Source organism: Sturnira hondurensis, unplaced genomic scaffold (genome assembly GCF_014824575.4).
Source record: "Sturnira hondurensis isolate 20B ecotype Veracruz unplaced genomic scaffold, ASM1482457v3 Scaffold0023817, whole genome shotgun sequence".
In the NCBI taxonomy this organism is placed as follows: Eukaryota; Metazoa; Chordata; class Mammalia; order Chiroptera; family Phyllostomidae; genus Sturnira; species Sturnira hondurensis.
In genome coordinates, this window is record NW_028096448.1 from 6593498 (window position 1) to 6607464 (window position 13967).

The 13967-nt window shown below is 39.9% G+C and overlaps 1 protein-coding gene across 8 annotated transcripts in view; it reads right to left on the bottom strand.

Annotated features, from left to right (window-relative positions):
- Positions 1-13967, bottom strand: part of KIF13A (kinesin family member 13A) — a 210188-nt gene that overhangs the window by 106455 nt on the left and 89766 nt on the right. The gene's annotated exons all lie outside the window — the stretch shown is intronic.

Here is a 13967-nt window from a genome sequence, read left to right on the forward strand (position 1 = left end):
GCTTTGAAAATTGAGCCCAAGATCTCTCCACAAATCCCCGTCTCTCCAATCTTATAAATATTGGCTTGCCAACGTCCAGTTTTATAGTTACTTTCAACTTTGTCAATTTTAGAGTACAATTTATACAAAAGACACACGCCAAATTTATTCACACCTCACCATACTGTTATGAGAATTAAATCAGACCAAAAAAATTAAAGTAGTATATTTCATGTCATGTTAAAACTTTCCTTTTATTTTTTTATATTTTGATTATGCTATTATAGTTGTCCCATTTTATTCTCCCCTTAATTTCCCTCTGCCCTGCACCACCCCTCCCACCAGCATTTCCTCCCACCCCAGTTCATGTTCATGGGCCATACATATAAATTCTCTAGCTTCTCCATTTTCTGTTCTATTTTAACCTCTCCCTGTCTATTTTGTACCTACGAAATTTATGTTAATTCTTATTCCCTGTATCCTTTCTCTCTTTCTACACCTCACCCTACCTTCCGATAACCCTCCATGTGATCTCCATTTCTGTGATTCTATTCCTGTGCTAGTTGTTGGCTTAGTTTGTTTTTGTTTTGTTTTTTTTAGGTTCAGCTGTTGACAGTTGTGACTTTGTTGTCACTTTACTGTTCATATTTTTGATTATCTTATTCTTAGATGTTAAACTTCAACACTTTTGTCTCTTTCATTGCTTTCTCCTATCATCAGATACAAAAAGAGTCTTAAAAAAAAAGAGTTAAACTTCATTCCTCTTGGAGAAGCTAGACTGGAAGTAAAAGGAGAGCCCAGCACTGAAAGCCTGTCTGATCACCGGGAGTGTCTTCACTGCTGCCATGTGCTGGAGCCAGCCCAACTCCACTGCTGTGGCAGCCCAGCTCCAGCCTGTGTCTGCAAATCTGCTCCTGGGCACCAGAGAAGGAGTGCCAGAGTGACCACCCCTACTGCTGGTGAGTTCTACTGATAAAACACCACTCATCCATTTGAAAAGCTGTCAAGTAACTGCTGTCTTTTTACCATGTAATTAATCATCTCCTTTATATACAGCTATACATACACACACAATATATGTGTGTGTGTGTATATATATGGCTATATATATATGGCTACATATATGGTATATACAATGTAATTAATCATTTGCTTTATATATGGCTATATATATGGCATACCAAACAATGCCCTGAATTACAGTTAATGTTGACTGACTGTGAGGATGTCAAAGCATTTTAAAGACACAAAGCAAGCAAGCCAACAGCATCCACAAGTAATAAGGCATTGTTCCTGATCTCAGGGAATTCACAGTCTGTTGTAGGAAACGGCTGTACTGTGGAAGGTACTACTTTGAACTGCAGTTCCACTTTCTAAAGGCACATGGAGAAGTCTCTCTTCAAACAACTAATTCATCTTTGCATTCATTTGCTTTTTCTTCCCCCACCCCCAAGATTTATTGAGATATAATTGACATACAGCACTTGTATAAGCCCAAGTATACATCATAATGACTTCATTTACATATATTGTGGAATGAAAGGTATTTACTCATTGCTCTGCTCACTCACTCATTTTGAATGCAACAGCCACACAGTACTCATGCTCACTCAACAGCATCTACTGCCCCCCCCTCCCAGACTGGTACAGTGAAGTCATCATTATTAATGCATGCACATTCCAGTCTACTCTCCTTGGCTGCCAGGTTACATTGATGTTGCACAAACTGTTCTTGCTAGATTAACAATGGTTGGACTTTTTCAAGACAGACCTTGCATATTATATGTATGACTGTTCAGGTGAGAGGGCGGGGAAGATGCACACAGGGGCTCAAGTTGGACCATTAAAAGTTCATAATCTCTTGACCACAGTTAACTGTTCCCAACAGTCTGATGGAATTTTCAGATTAGGGACCAAAGAAGTCAAATGAGTCTTTCTTTAACAACTGATGCTATAAAACCTGGGACAGGTCGAGGCCATGTTTCTAAGCATGTGGACTAGAGAAGCAGACAAAGCTGAACTGCAATGAGAGAGAAATGAAAGGGACACACATAAGAATAGAGACAGAAGATGGGGAGATAAGGAAAAGTGATTGTATTTGAACCCCAGCCACTTCCTGTCTGTGGTTTCTTAGAACTGTCCCAGAGTCATTTATCTTATGGTTTAGTTCCTCTCACTTTAGCTGAAAAGACTCCCAACTACTACTACAAAAAGAAATAAATATAAGAGATGTTAAAGGAAGAAATAACCAGGCTTGACCTTCCTTTGAATATAGAGCTGAAAGAAAGTTTGAATATTAACAGTCCTGTGAAAAAAGGCAATAAAAAGGAAAAGTTCCCTAAAAAACAACCAGAGTTTCAAATAATTTAAAATAGAAGTAGTTCTACCAAATCCGAGACCAAGAGTATGACAGAATATAGGGCTTCTATTTAGCACTTACTCAACTCCAACTCTTTCAAATACTCCATTCCTTTCATGTTTAATCCTTTACCATTCAGTGTTTTTTTAGTAATATATTTTATTGATTATGCCATTACAGTTGTCCCATTTCCTCCCCTTCATTCCCCTCCATCCTGCTCACCCCTCCCACCCATATTCCTTTGCTTTAGTTCATGTCCATGTGTCACAAGTTCTTTAGATTCTATATTTCCCATAATATTCTTGCCTTCCCCTGTCTATTTTCTCCCTACCGTCTATGCTACTTATTCTCTGTAACTTCTCCCCACTTCTCCTCCTCCCACTCCCCTGTTGCTAGCCCTGCATGTGATCTCTATTTCTATGGTTCTACTCCTGTTCTAGCTGTCCGCTTAGTTTGTTTTTGTTTTAGGTGTGGTTGTTAATAACTGTGAGTTTGCTGTCCTTTCACTGTTCATGTTTTTTATCTTCTTTTTCTTAGATAAGTCTCTTTAACATTTCATATAATAAGGGCTTGGTGATGATGAACTCCTTGAATTTGACCTTATCTGAGAAGCACTTTATCTGCCCTTCCATTCTAAATGAGAGCTTTGCTGAATAGAGCAATCTTGGCTGTAGGTGTTTGGATTTCATGAGTTGGAATACTTCTTTCCAGTCCCTTCTTGTCTGTAAGGTCTCTTTTGAGAAATCCGCTCACAGTCTGATGGAAACTCCGTTGTAGGTAACTGTCTCCTTTTCTCTTGCTGCTTTCAAGATTCTGTCCTTATCTTTAATCTTGGGTAATGTAATTATGATGAGCCTTGGTGTGTGCTTCCTTGGGTCCAACTTCTTTGGGACTCTGTAGGCTTCCTAGAAGTCTATTTCCTTTGCCAGATTGGGGAAGTTCTCTTTTATTATTTGTTCAAATAAGTTTTCCACTTGTTGCACTTCCTCTTCCCCTTCTGGTACCCCTATAATTTGGATGTTGGAATGTTTAAAGATGTCCTGGAGGGTCCAAGGCCTCTCCTCATTTTAAAAAAATTCTTGTTTCTTTATTCTTTTCTGTTTGGTTGTTTCTTTCTTCCTTTTGGTCCACTCCATTGATTTGAGTCCCAGTTTTCTTTCCATCACTGTTGGTTCCCTATGCATTTTGCTTAATTTCACTTAGTGTAACCTTTATTTTTTCAACTAATTTGTGACCAAAATCAACCAGATCTATGAGCACTCTGATCACCAGTATTTTGAACTGTGCATATGATAGGTTGGCTATCTCTTGGTTGCTTAAAAGTATTGACTCTGGGGCTTTGATCTGTTCTTCCATTTGAGCTTCCCCCCCTTTGGGGGGTCTGGTCTCACCTGTTACGTAGTGAGGAGAGGAGCCTTAGGTGTTCACCAGGGCGGAGTAACCCAGTTGCTGGGTTGTGATACTGTATGTGGGGGCGTGGTCAGAGAGGGAACAATGGTGCTTACTCCATTTTCTCTTGGATTCCAGTCCCCTCTGCCGCTTCCCATGAGCAAATTGAGCCCTTCTGGTGCTGGTTCCCAGGTGGGTAGGCTTGCGTACATTCTAGGACCCTGTGGGTCTCTCCAACGAATTCTCCTGTGAGGCTGGAAGTCTCTCCCTGTGCCTCCACCCTGGCATGTGGTTTGAATCAGTGCTTTCGGGCTTTATTTCCTGGTGCTGGGGCCCCAGGTTACACGGTTTGTCCCACTGCTCATTTTTTGCCTGGTTTATCTGCATGCAAATGTGTGACCGAGGTCAGCTAACCACCTTGCGTGCCTCACTGGGTCTGCTCATTGCCTCCCCGTGCCCGGGTCTGTGGGCCAACGCCTTTTCCTGATGTGACCCCTCTCCGCAGGCCACCGACTCCATCCCTTACCAGTCTGGATGAATGGCTGTCGGACTTCAGTACAATTCAATTTTCTGCCTGTTTTGGTTGTGTTTTTGTTTCTAAATCTTTGTTTTCCTTAATTTTGGTTGTGAAAGGAGGCACAATGTTTCCACCTATGCCTCCATCTTGGCTAGAAGTCCCCTTTACCATTCAGTTTTAAAATATGCTTCATGCTTACTGAGGAAAGAGGGTTGGGAATGTCACAAATGCACAATCTGCGATATTTCCATCTTTTCAAGTTCTAGTTATTTCCTCCCCAAAAAACCAGCCACCCAGACAACTTCTCCAACAACACATTCAAAAAGTTAAGTTGTATATTCTCAAAGACTGAATTGTTCTTCTTCAACGAAAACAGCCCAAACAAAAAGCTGTAAATGTCTAAGCATGTACCACAGGATGCTATATTCTGTTTCTAACAAATAATCATTGTTGCTCATTAAAAGGGAAAAAAACAAAATCCAGACTGCATTTGAGTCACCTTGACATCACCCACCATAAGCTACCTCTGAGTCTGTTTCAGAACCTCCAGACCAATACCTCCCCTCATCTACCTGTCACCCCCGCCCCAGTGGTGCAGCACAGAGGCTGGGTTGACTCCAAGGCTGCAGGTACCAGTGAGAAGGACTGGAAGGGGCTCAGGGGTTGCAAAAGTTATATTGTGCAGTCAGATCAAACTGGAAAGGTGACAGAGTCACTCTGCTGGGAAGGACCCTAGCCTGGGGCAAGGAGGTAGGGGCCTACGGGGGCATCATGATACTCTGTCAGGCCTAGTAGGTGTTCACTGTTGTGGATTTGGAGACAGATCAATGCCAAGAGGCAAGGGAGATGGATCCCTTTTTTTCTGGGGCCTATAACCCATGAAACTGTAGCTGACAGGGTCTCCTGTCAGAGGGAATGCCTGGCTCTGAACAAAGCCAGGGAGAAGGTGAGGGGAGAAGTGTAGAACCTGCAGAACTTTCAAGTAGAAACATGTGGTTTGATGTTTCAAAGGATTTCTTCTGTTTCTTTGGCATTTTTTACAAATGTGATTGAGAATGACAAAGTATATTAGATTATAATATTATCCCAAATTACTCCGTGCCTTCCCTGTAAGCAGATTACATGTCCTTGACTATGTGACTGTTGGGGCCTTAGTAGGAGGAATATAATTTCTGACCCAACCGACATCAGGTTTGGCCACATGACCTGCTCTGGCCAACTGAATGTGGACAAAGAGATATATGCCAGTTCAGAGCAGCAGCTTTAATAGGCCGTTGCATGGTTTCCTTTTTTATCCCCTCTGGCATAATAACAGCAAGTCCCAGACAGGGGCAGTTCCTTCGGATTGGACCCTAGATTGAAGGCCCATGAGACAGAGCCACAGCTGCTCTCTGCTGACATGGGACAACAGAGAAGTGAACCTGGTTTGTCTCAAGCAACTGAACTTCTAAGGTTGTGCCTGCTGTATCGCCTAGCATAAGCTGGCTAACAAACACAGTGGTTATTATGAAGTAAACCTAGATTACTACCTACCCTATAGTCTGCACTCACAACTTATCATACATCCTGCAGCCAGATTAATGCCTTGCATGTACAGTCTTGATCATGTAACCTTTCTATACAAAAATCCAAAATGATTCTTCATAGTCTACCAGATGAATGTCAAGGTTCCCAATCCTCTATAAACTACCTACTTTCCTAGTTTTTTTAAAACACAACTTCCTTTTAGGGCCTCTATAACTAGAATTTGTACTTCTAAAGATATCTGTATCATAGTAAGAAATGTATTGTTATTCTTCATGTCTGGTTCTTGAGTAAGAGGAGCATCTTTTTCCCTTGACCTAGAACTCCTAAGTGCCCTGGGATTTCCTTGGTGATAGTAACCTCTCTTGTTCTAATGAGGTGACTCATGGGGGGAACCTCAATAGCTTCAGGATGGGGGCCTGGATGCCAGAAAGAATGAGCCCTTAATAGCCTAGAACTTTGAGTCATACTCCATCTACTCTCCAGGAAGAAAAGGTAAGAGATTCTGTTAGTAATCAATCATGCCTACATGAGGAAACTTCCATAGAAACCTCTAAATGACAATGTGTTAGGAGGGTAACACACCTCAACTCCAGAGAGACAGAAACTCTGTGCTCAGGATCCTTCCAGACCTTCCCCTACATATGTCATCTGGTTGTTCATCTGAACCCTTTATAATAAACCAGCAAACCTAAGTACATGTTTCCCTGAGTTCTGCAAGCCATTGGAGGGGTCAGGGGAAACTCAGATTTGAAGCAAGGTCAGTTGGAGGTGCAGGTAACCTGGGGACCCACTACTTATAACTAGTGTCTAAAGTGAGGACAATCTTGTAGGACTGAGCTCTTTACTTGTGGGGTCTGTGCCAACCCTGGGTACTTAGTGTCAGAACTGAACTGACTTGTAGGACACCCAGTTGGTGTCCAAAGAGAACAGCAGCACTGCTCGGTGGAAAAAACCCACACGTTTGGTGTTAAAATTATTGTGAGAAAGAAACAGTTTTCCTCTAACATCTATTTGTTTCTGTTCCTCACATACACCTCGATTCCCACCCCACATTTCTTCCTTTTGAAACTCCACACATACCTGAAGTCCCTCTTCAAGCTCCACTTTAAGCTATAAAGCCTTCCTCCTCTGAAGGCACAAAGTACTGAAACAATGAATAATGAGGTTTATCCTTATTTATTTTCCATTACTTAGTGTTACACATATATTTAATCTTCCTGACACATTATGAATTTTAGAAAGCAAGAACTACTTAAACCCCACACACTCCTCATACAATACTTTTCACAAATGCTCTCAATTAAAATATTTGTCTAATTAATGGTATTTGAATGGACAGTAAAAACTATTCCTAGGAAAAACGCGTTGCAGGACGGCTATGGTGCCATTTTGTCCGTGCAGCTGCAACATGCATGGACCCGGATACAAAGGCCGAAGTGTAGATGTGGAGGCAACAGCGGAGCAGGTGCGTTTCACTGGGCAGGATACAGGCAAAAGCCCTGGATGGATGCTGAAAAACGCTCCATACTCAGCCATTTGTTGGTCTGAAACAGTGCTGCCCAGCAGACACATAATAACCAACTCTGTTACTTACAATGTTTTTGTAAACACATTTGAAAATGACTTTACTATTATATATTATTTAATCCAATATAGCCAAAATATTTATCTTTGATGTCTGGTGTGTACTTTCTACTTACAACACATTTCACTTCAGACCAGCCACATACCGCAGGCTCAAAAGCTTCCTGTGGCTGGATGGCCGCTGTCGTGAACAGTGTGGGTCTAGAACTCATCACTTTTGAGGCCAACTTAGTTTTTAGAAATTCTCAAAGCAAAGCAGTAGAGGCCATAGCAAATGATGGCAGTCACAGCTTGTAAAACAAATCTGAATGAAACTGCATTTCAGAAGATGCAAGCTGTACATAATAAGATCTTCACTTTCTTTTTTGTCTGAGTCATTTTTATAAAACCAAATTTATGGTATATTGATATGTCTTTTTAAAGGACACTGCCTTAAAAAAAACCTCAAACAGATACACAAACTAATGAAACAAAAACTGAGAGCCCAGAAATAAGCCCATGGCCAAATAATTTTTGATAAAGGACAAAAAACATGAAATGGAGAAAAGAAAGCCTCATATAAAAAAGTAAAACTACACAGCTATGTGTCACCATACATACAAAGTAACTCAGAATGGATCAAAGGCCTAAACATAACACCTGGAACAACAAAATACATAGAAGAAAACATAGGTACCAAACTTATGGACCTTGGTCTTGGAGAGGATTTTATGAATTTGACCTTGAAAACAAGGGAAGTAAAAGAAAAATTAATAGTAGCCCTGGCTGGTGTGGCTCAGTGGACTGAGCACCAGCCTGAGAACCAAAGGGTCGCCAGTTCTATTTCCAGTCAGGGCACATGTCTGGATTGTGGGCCACCTCCCCAGTAGGCAACCACACATTGTTGTTTCTCTCCCTCTTTTTCTCCCTCCCTTCCCCTCTGTCTAAAAATAATATAAATAAAATCTTTTTTAAAAAGGGAAAATAAATGGGACTATATCAAACTAAAAAGTTTCTGCATAGCAAAAAAAAAACTCCTTCAATGAAAGGCAACCAACTGAATGGGAGGCAATATTTGCAAACAACTCTAAAAAGGGGTCAATATCCAAAATATATAAAGGACTCATACAAAACAACAAAATCTAATTAAAAAATGGACAGAGGACTTGAACAGACACTTCTCCCAGGAAGACATATAAATAGCCAACAGATACATGAAACAATGCTCAACTTCACTAGCTATTGGGGAAACACAAATCAAAACCACAATGACATATGACCTCACACCTATTAGAATGGTTATCATTAAAAAAAAAGTAATAACAAGTGTTGGAGAGGTTGTGGAGAAAAAGCAACCCTCATATACTGTTAGTAGGAATGTAAATTGGTACAGTCACTATGAAAAATAGTATCAAGGTTTCTCAAAAAATTAAGAAAAGAGTTACCATATGACCCAGTAATCCTTCGTCTAGATACCGACCTGAAAAGTTTGAAAATAATTTTTTGTAAAGATATATGTACCACTATGTTCACTACAGCATTATTCATAGCAGCCAAAACATTGAGACAACCGAAGCATCCTCTGATAGATGATTGGATAAAGATGTGGTACACACATGTGTATATATAATGGAATACTACTCAGCTATAAGAAAAGGTAAAATACTGCCATTTGCAACAACATGGATGGACCTTGAAAATAATCATGCTAAGTGAAATTAGTCAGATGGAAAAAGTCAAGAACCATATTTCACTCATGAGGAATATAAAACTGAAAGTAACCAATGAGCAAACAAGACAAGCAAACAAACAAAAACTCAGACACAGACAACAGAATGGTAGTTACCAGAGGGAAGGAGGGAGGGGGGAGTTACCAGAAGGAAGGAGGGAGGGAATTACCAGTAAAAAAGGATAAAGGGGGAGGGGTCAAATACATGGCTATGGAAGGAGCCTTGACTTTGGGTGAACACACAATTCAATGTACAGACGATGTATTATAGAGTTGTATACTTGAAACCTATATTTATTAACCAAAGTCACCCTAAGAAATTTTTTAAAATTTTTAAATGATACTAAGTTCAAAAAGCAACAACTTTATTTTGCTGTGATGTCATTTTCTTCTGTTCATGATTTTGAGGAATTAAACACCTTGAAGTTTGGTAGTGCCTAGCTTCACTTGTAAATAAAATAAACAAAACATTAAAAGCAAATTTAATTAACAAGGTCAACTTGTTCAAATAAATCATACATTGACTTATAAATATTAAAGTTAATGAACATGAAAATAAACGGGCAACTAAGTAAAAAAGGATTGCAGATCTTTGCCTTTTGGGCAAACTCTTTCTTATTCTCTCCCCTGTCTTTGTCCCAAAAAACCTACCAAGCAGAAAAATGACCTTACATCCATGTGGTACAACAGAAAGTATTCATGACTGTACCATACTGGCACTCAGAAAAAATAGGGCTGGAGCCAACCTCTCCTACTGGCTGGTCTTGGTCAATTCATTCCTTAAGCCTCAGTCTCCTTGGTCTTATGTAACAGAGTTAGAATGGTCTGAGTTGAGAAATGTCTGGCTCTAGTATTCACTTCACACACACAGAAGGTGCTCAATAAACACCAAGGAAGGGAAGAAGGAAACAAAAACAGGAGGAAGAATTTATTTGTTGTCCTCTACATGTGTTGAATGTGGCTATGCAGGAAGGCAAGAAACTTGTGCCAGATGTGACAAAAGCATGAAAAGTGAAGGGTCCTAGAATGTTCTGGGCATTCTGGCTGCCATCTGGGAGACCAGGAACTGGGTTTCTGAAGGCAAAGCTACTATGACCAAAGACATTTGCCTGTTCTCTCCCACAGAGTACATGTAACAGCATAATTAGACAGTGCTTCTCCACACATCTTCTCCCTCTATACTATCTCCTGCCAAAATCCAAAGGTTATGAGAAGGTAGCTAAACTAACAAGCAATTTCCCCTGCTCTACTTGCAATACGTCTAAGGCAAAAACCTTGGACTTAAAACTATGGTCACACTGGTAAAGAAAAACACACCCATATCAACTCTGAAAATTATGAGACAAAGGTTCTTACTTTTTTTTTCATCTAAACTAAAGAGGCATAACAAAGATGTCTCAATGTTTCTCAAAAAGCTACTTTAAAAAAAGGGAACTAGAACACACTCTGCAACACTGCGTAATATGCTACTGTGGGAGAATTAAAAAGCATGCAGTTGGCCTACATGAAATAAATGTTTCTCTGCTTAGGAGTCCAAACTTACAAAAAGTAACACCAAAAAGAAAATCCAAATATATAGTATAAGACAATTTATACACAAGAATTTACCTGACCTTTCTAGGGCAGAGACTGCAAACCTTATTGGGCATCTGTATCAAATGCTTTGCCAGCAATTCCAATTCAACCCACTCTAAAATTGAACCCATCAGCTTCTTCCTGCAACAAACCAGCTCTTTCTTCTTTAGTTCCTGCTGAATTTTCAGTCACTTAGAATCAAACTTCAGTCATGTCTTACTCCTTGAGCTATATTTTCTTCTCCTATATGCTGTCAGCATCCCAGTCCTAGGTACTTTCCTTCTGCAATGTTTCGATAATTCTTCCCATGGTACCGCTCCAGTGCAGGCCCCTATAAGTGCTTTTCTGGCGCATTTTACCGAATACCACCTCCATCCTCCCCGCTGACCAAATCAAACTCATTCTGTGCTCTGCTTTCAGGTTGACCTTCTGAAAGGGAGCCTCAACTGCTCCACTGTTTTGTTCAAACTAGGGTTTTCAGAAATTGAAGGTATCAAGGTCCAACCCTGGCACCGTGTCTTTCAAGGCTTGACAGCTCAAACAATACTCCAATGAGGGCCCACCAGTCTGTGTATCCATTTCCTGACTGAAGAAAATCTCGGTTGCTTCCGGTTTGGAGCAATTACGAGTGAAGCTGCCACAAACACAAACCTGCAGGTCCGTGTGTGGACAGACATCGTTTGTGTAAATTCCTAGCAGCGTGATTGCTCGGTCTTATGATAATATGCTTAGCATTGTGAGAAATGTCAAAACTAGGTTCCCAAGTGGCTCTGCCACTTTTCAGTATCACCGGCAAGAAACGAGAACTTGTGTACTTCCCATCCTCGCCAGCTTTGGTAGTATCAGATTTTTGGATTTTAGTCATTCTAATAGGTGTGGTGTAAAATCTCATTATTGTAATGTGCAATTTCCTAATCACATGTAATGTTGAACACTTTCATGTCCACATCTGCCATTTGTACATCTCCTTTGGTGAGGTTGCTGTTCAGGTCTTTTCCCCATTTTTTAATTCAATAGTTCATTTTCTTACTGTTGAGTTTTGAGAGTTCTTTGCATGTTTTGGGTAACACCCCTTTATCAGATGTGTTTTACAAACATTTTCTCCAAGCCTGTGGCTTTCTTTTCATTCTCTTAACAATGCCTTTGTACAGCAAGCATTTTTAGTTTTAACAAAATCCCACTAATCAAGTTTAAGCTCATGGATCATGCTTCTGGTGTTGTATCTAAAAGTGATCACCAACCCTCAAATCTCCTAGATTTCTCCTATCTTCTAGAAGTTTATAGCTTCGCATTTTATGTTTAGGTCTATGATCCGCTTCCAGTTCATTTTTATGAAGGGTATAAGGTAGCGTCTAGACTGATTTCTGTACATGTGGATGTCCAGTTGTTCTAGTACCAACTGTCTCTTTCATACTTCATTTTAATATTCTCTGGTAACCCATCTTCTATAGTTCTTTAATTCTCTCTTTCACTGGTTTTTTATTTTGGTTTGTCAGGGCAAGAATTTCTACTGGGTTATTTTCCAAATCTGTTTTGTACCTTTTTATAATCTCCAGTTCTCTCCAACAATTTAAAATATTATATTTTACCTTTTTAAATATAAGCATACTCGTGTTAAAGTTCATGCTTAACAATTTAAACATCTGTGGGTCTATTTCTACTTAATATCTCCGCTGGTTTTTGTGCACACTGCCTTATCTTGTCATGCACCGCTTTATCTTTGTGTGCCAGACACTGTATTTTTAAAGCCATTTGTGGAGTCAGTCATTAGAGACTTAGGGCTATGTTCTTCCAAGTGCCTGTGGGGACCTGCATTCTGGGATCACTTTGATCCAATTTTAATGTTTGAGAGTTCCTGGATCACAAAAAGATCTTGAACCACACAGCAACAGGTGTAAGGACTGGTTCGCTTCTGTTCCACCTTCACACGCCACACAAGGCTGGGTCTCAGCCCTCTTTGTCTGCCCAGAGTATAAGGAGTTTACCAAGCACTGCACCTCTGGCAGACCCTGAACTCCAACACATTCGTCCTGTAGGTCTGCTAGGCCCTGCAAGGCTGTCGTCAGAAACTCTGCTCTGCCTTTTAGCTGCTTTTATCCAAAATGCATGTGTCCAAAGACCAAGTTAACCCCTCTAAGTTTCTACCTTCTCTTGGATCTTGATCTGGTAATACCTCACTAGTTTGGTATTTCCCCAGTGCCTTCAAGTTTAAGTTTTCAATATTCTGTCAAGTCTTAACTGTCCTCAGGTATGTGCAGATCAGAACAGGACCCTGTATCTGATGAGTTTCACAAATATTTTACTCCTTGTAGCCCTTAACACAACTGATTTTATATTGTTATCTTGGACATATGCTCTCTAGCCCACTTCCACTAGAATGCTAGGATCAGGTCTGATTCATGTAGCACCTGTCTCCTGTCTAAAATAATTATTTGTTAAATTGAATCAATAGTCTTGTCTGATACTTTTGCTAATTATTCATGCCAAAAATCTCATTATTTTAAATCAATAAAATTTTGTTCTTGTACAACATCATCAAAAGTAACTTTCCCTCTTCTATTTGCTTTCAATATTTACAGGTTCTATAAGAAAAGACCTTGTATAGTGTAGTATCTTTTTAAACAATTTAACTCTATTGTGTCACTTATTCGATTTTAAAATGATTTTTATAATTTCCAGATGTTCTTTGTGGCATACACACACACAAATGTATGAATGTGACAACCTAACATTCATTTTATTTTGAAAATTTCATGACACTTCTTAGAAACAATCAATAGGACCCCTACTGAAGTCACCAAGCTACATACACTGGATAGAAAGGAACCAGGACATTTCTATGCATACAGAATTTGTGATCTTTTAAAAATTTGTTTTTGTGCCTCTTTTCATTTCAGTGTTTCTCCTTCATTAAGTAGCCACATATGGAATTGCTTAGGATTTCATTGCCTTTTTCTGTGGGAAAAGAATGAAATATATCACAAAGTTGACAGTCTGTTCAGAAACCTCTAGGAACCGACAGCAAGGGAAAGAAGAGCTACTAAGGGGAACGCACAACTTCCTGAGCAAGACACACTTTTCTGGCTGCAAATTTTGGGGACTATATCCACATCAGTAATTCCTCAAAGAGAATTTCCTGATCTCCTTCATCTCCCAAACTTGGCCAGGATGCCAGTGCTTATACCTCTATAACAGCACATGTTTCCTCTTTCTGAACAGATCTTACAGTATTTGTTTGGTGTGTGCCTTCCTTGCTGGAGCTGAAACTCTTAGTGCCAAGGACAGTTCCTGTATTGCCTTCTATAAACATAAAGGATAGGACTTAGCTT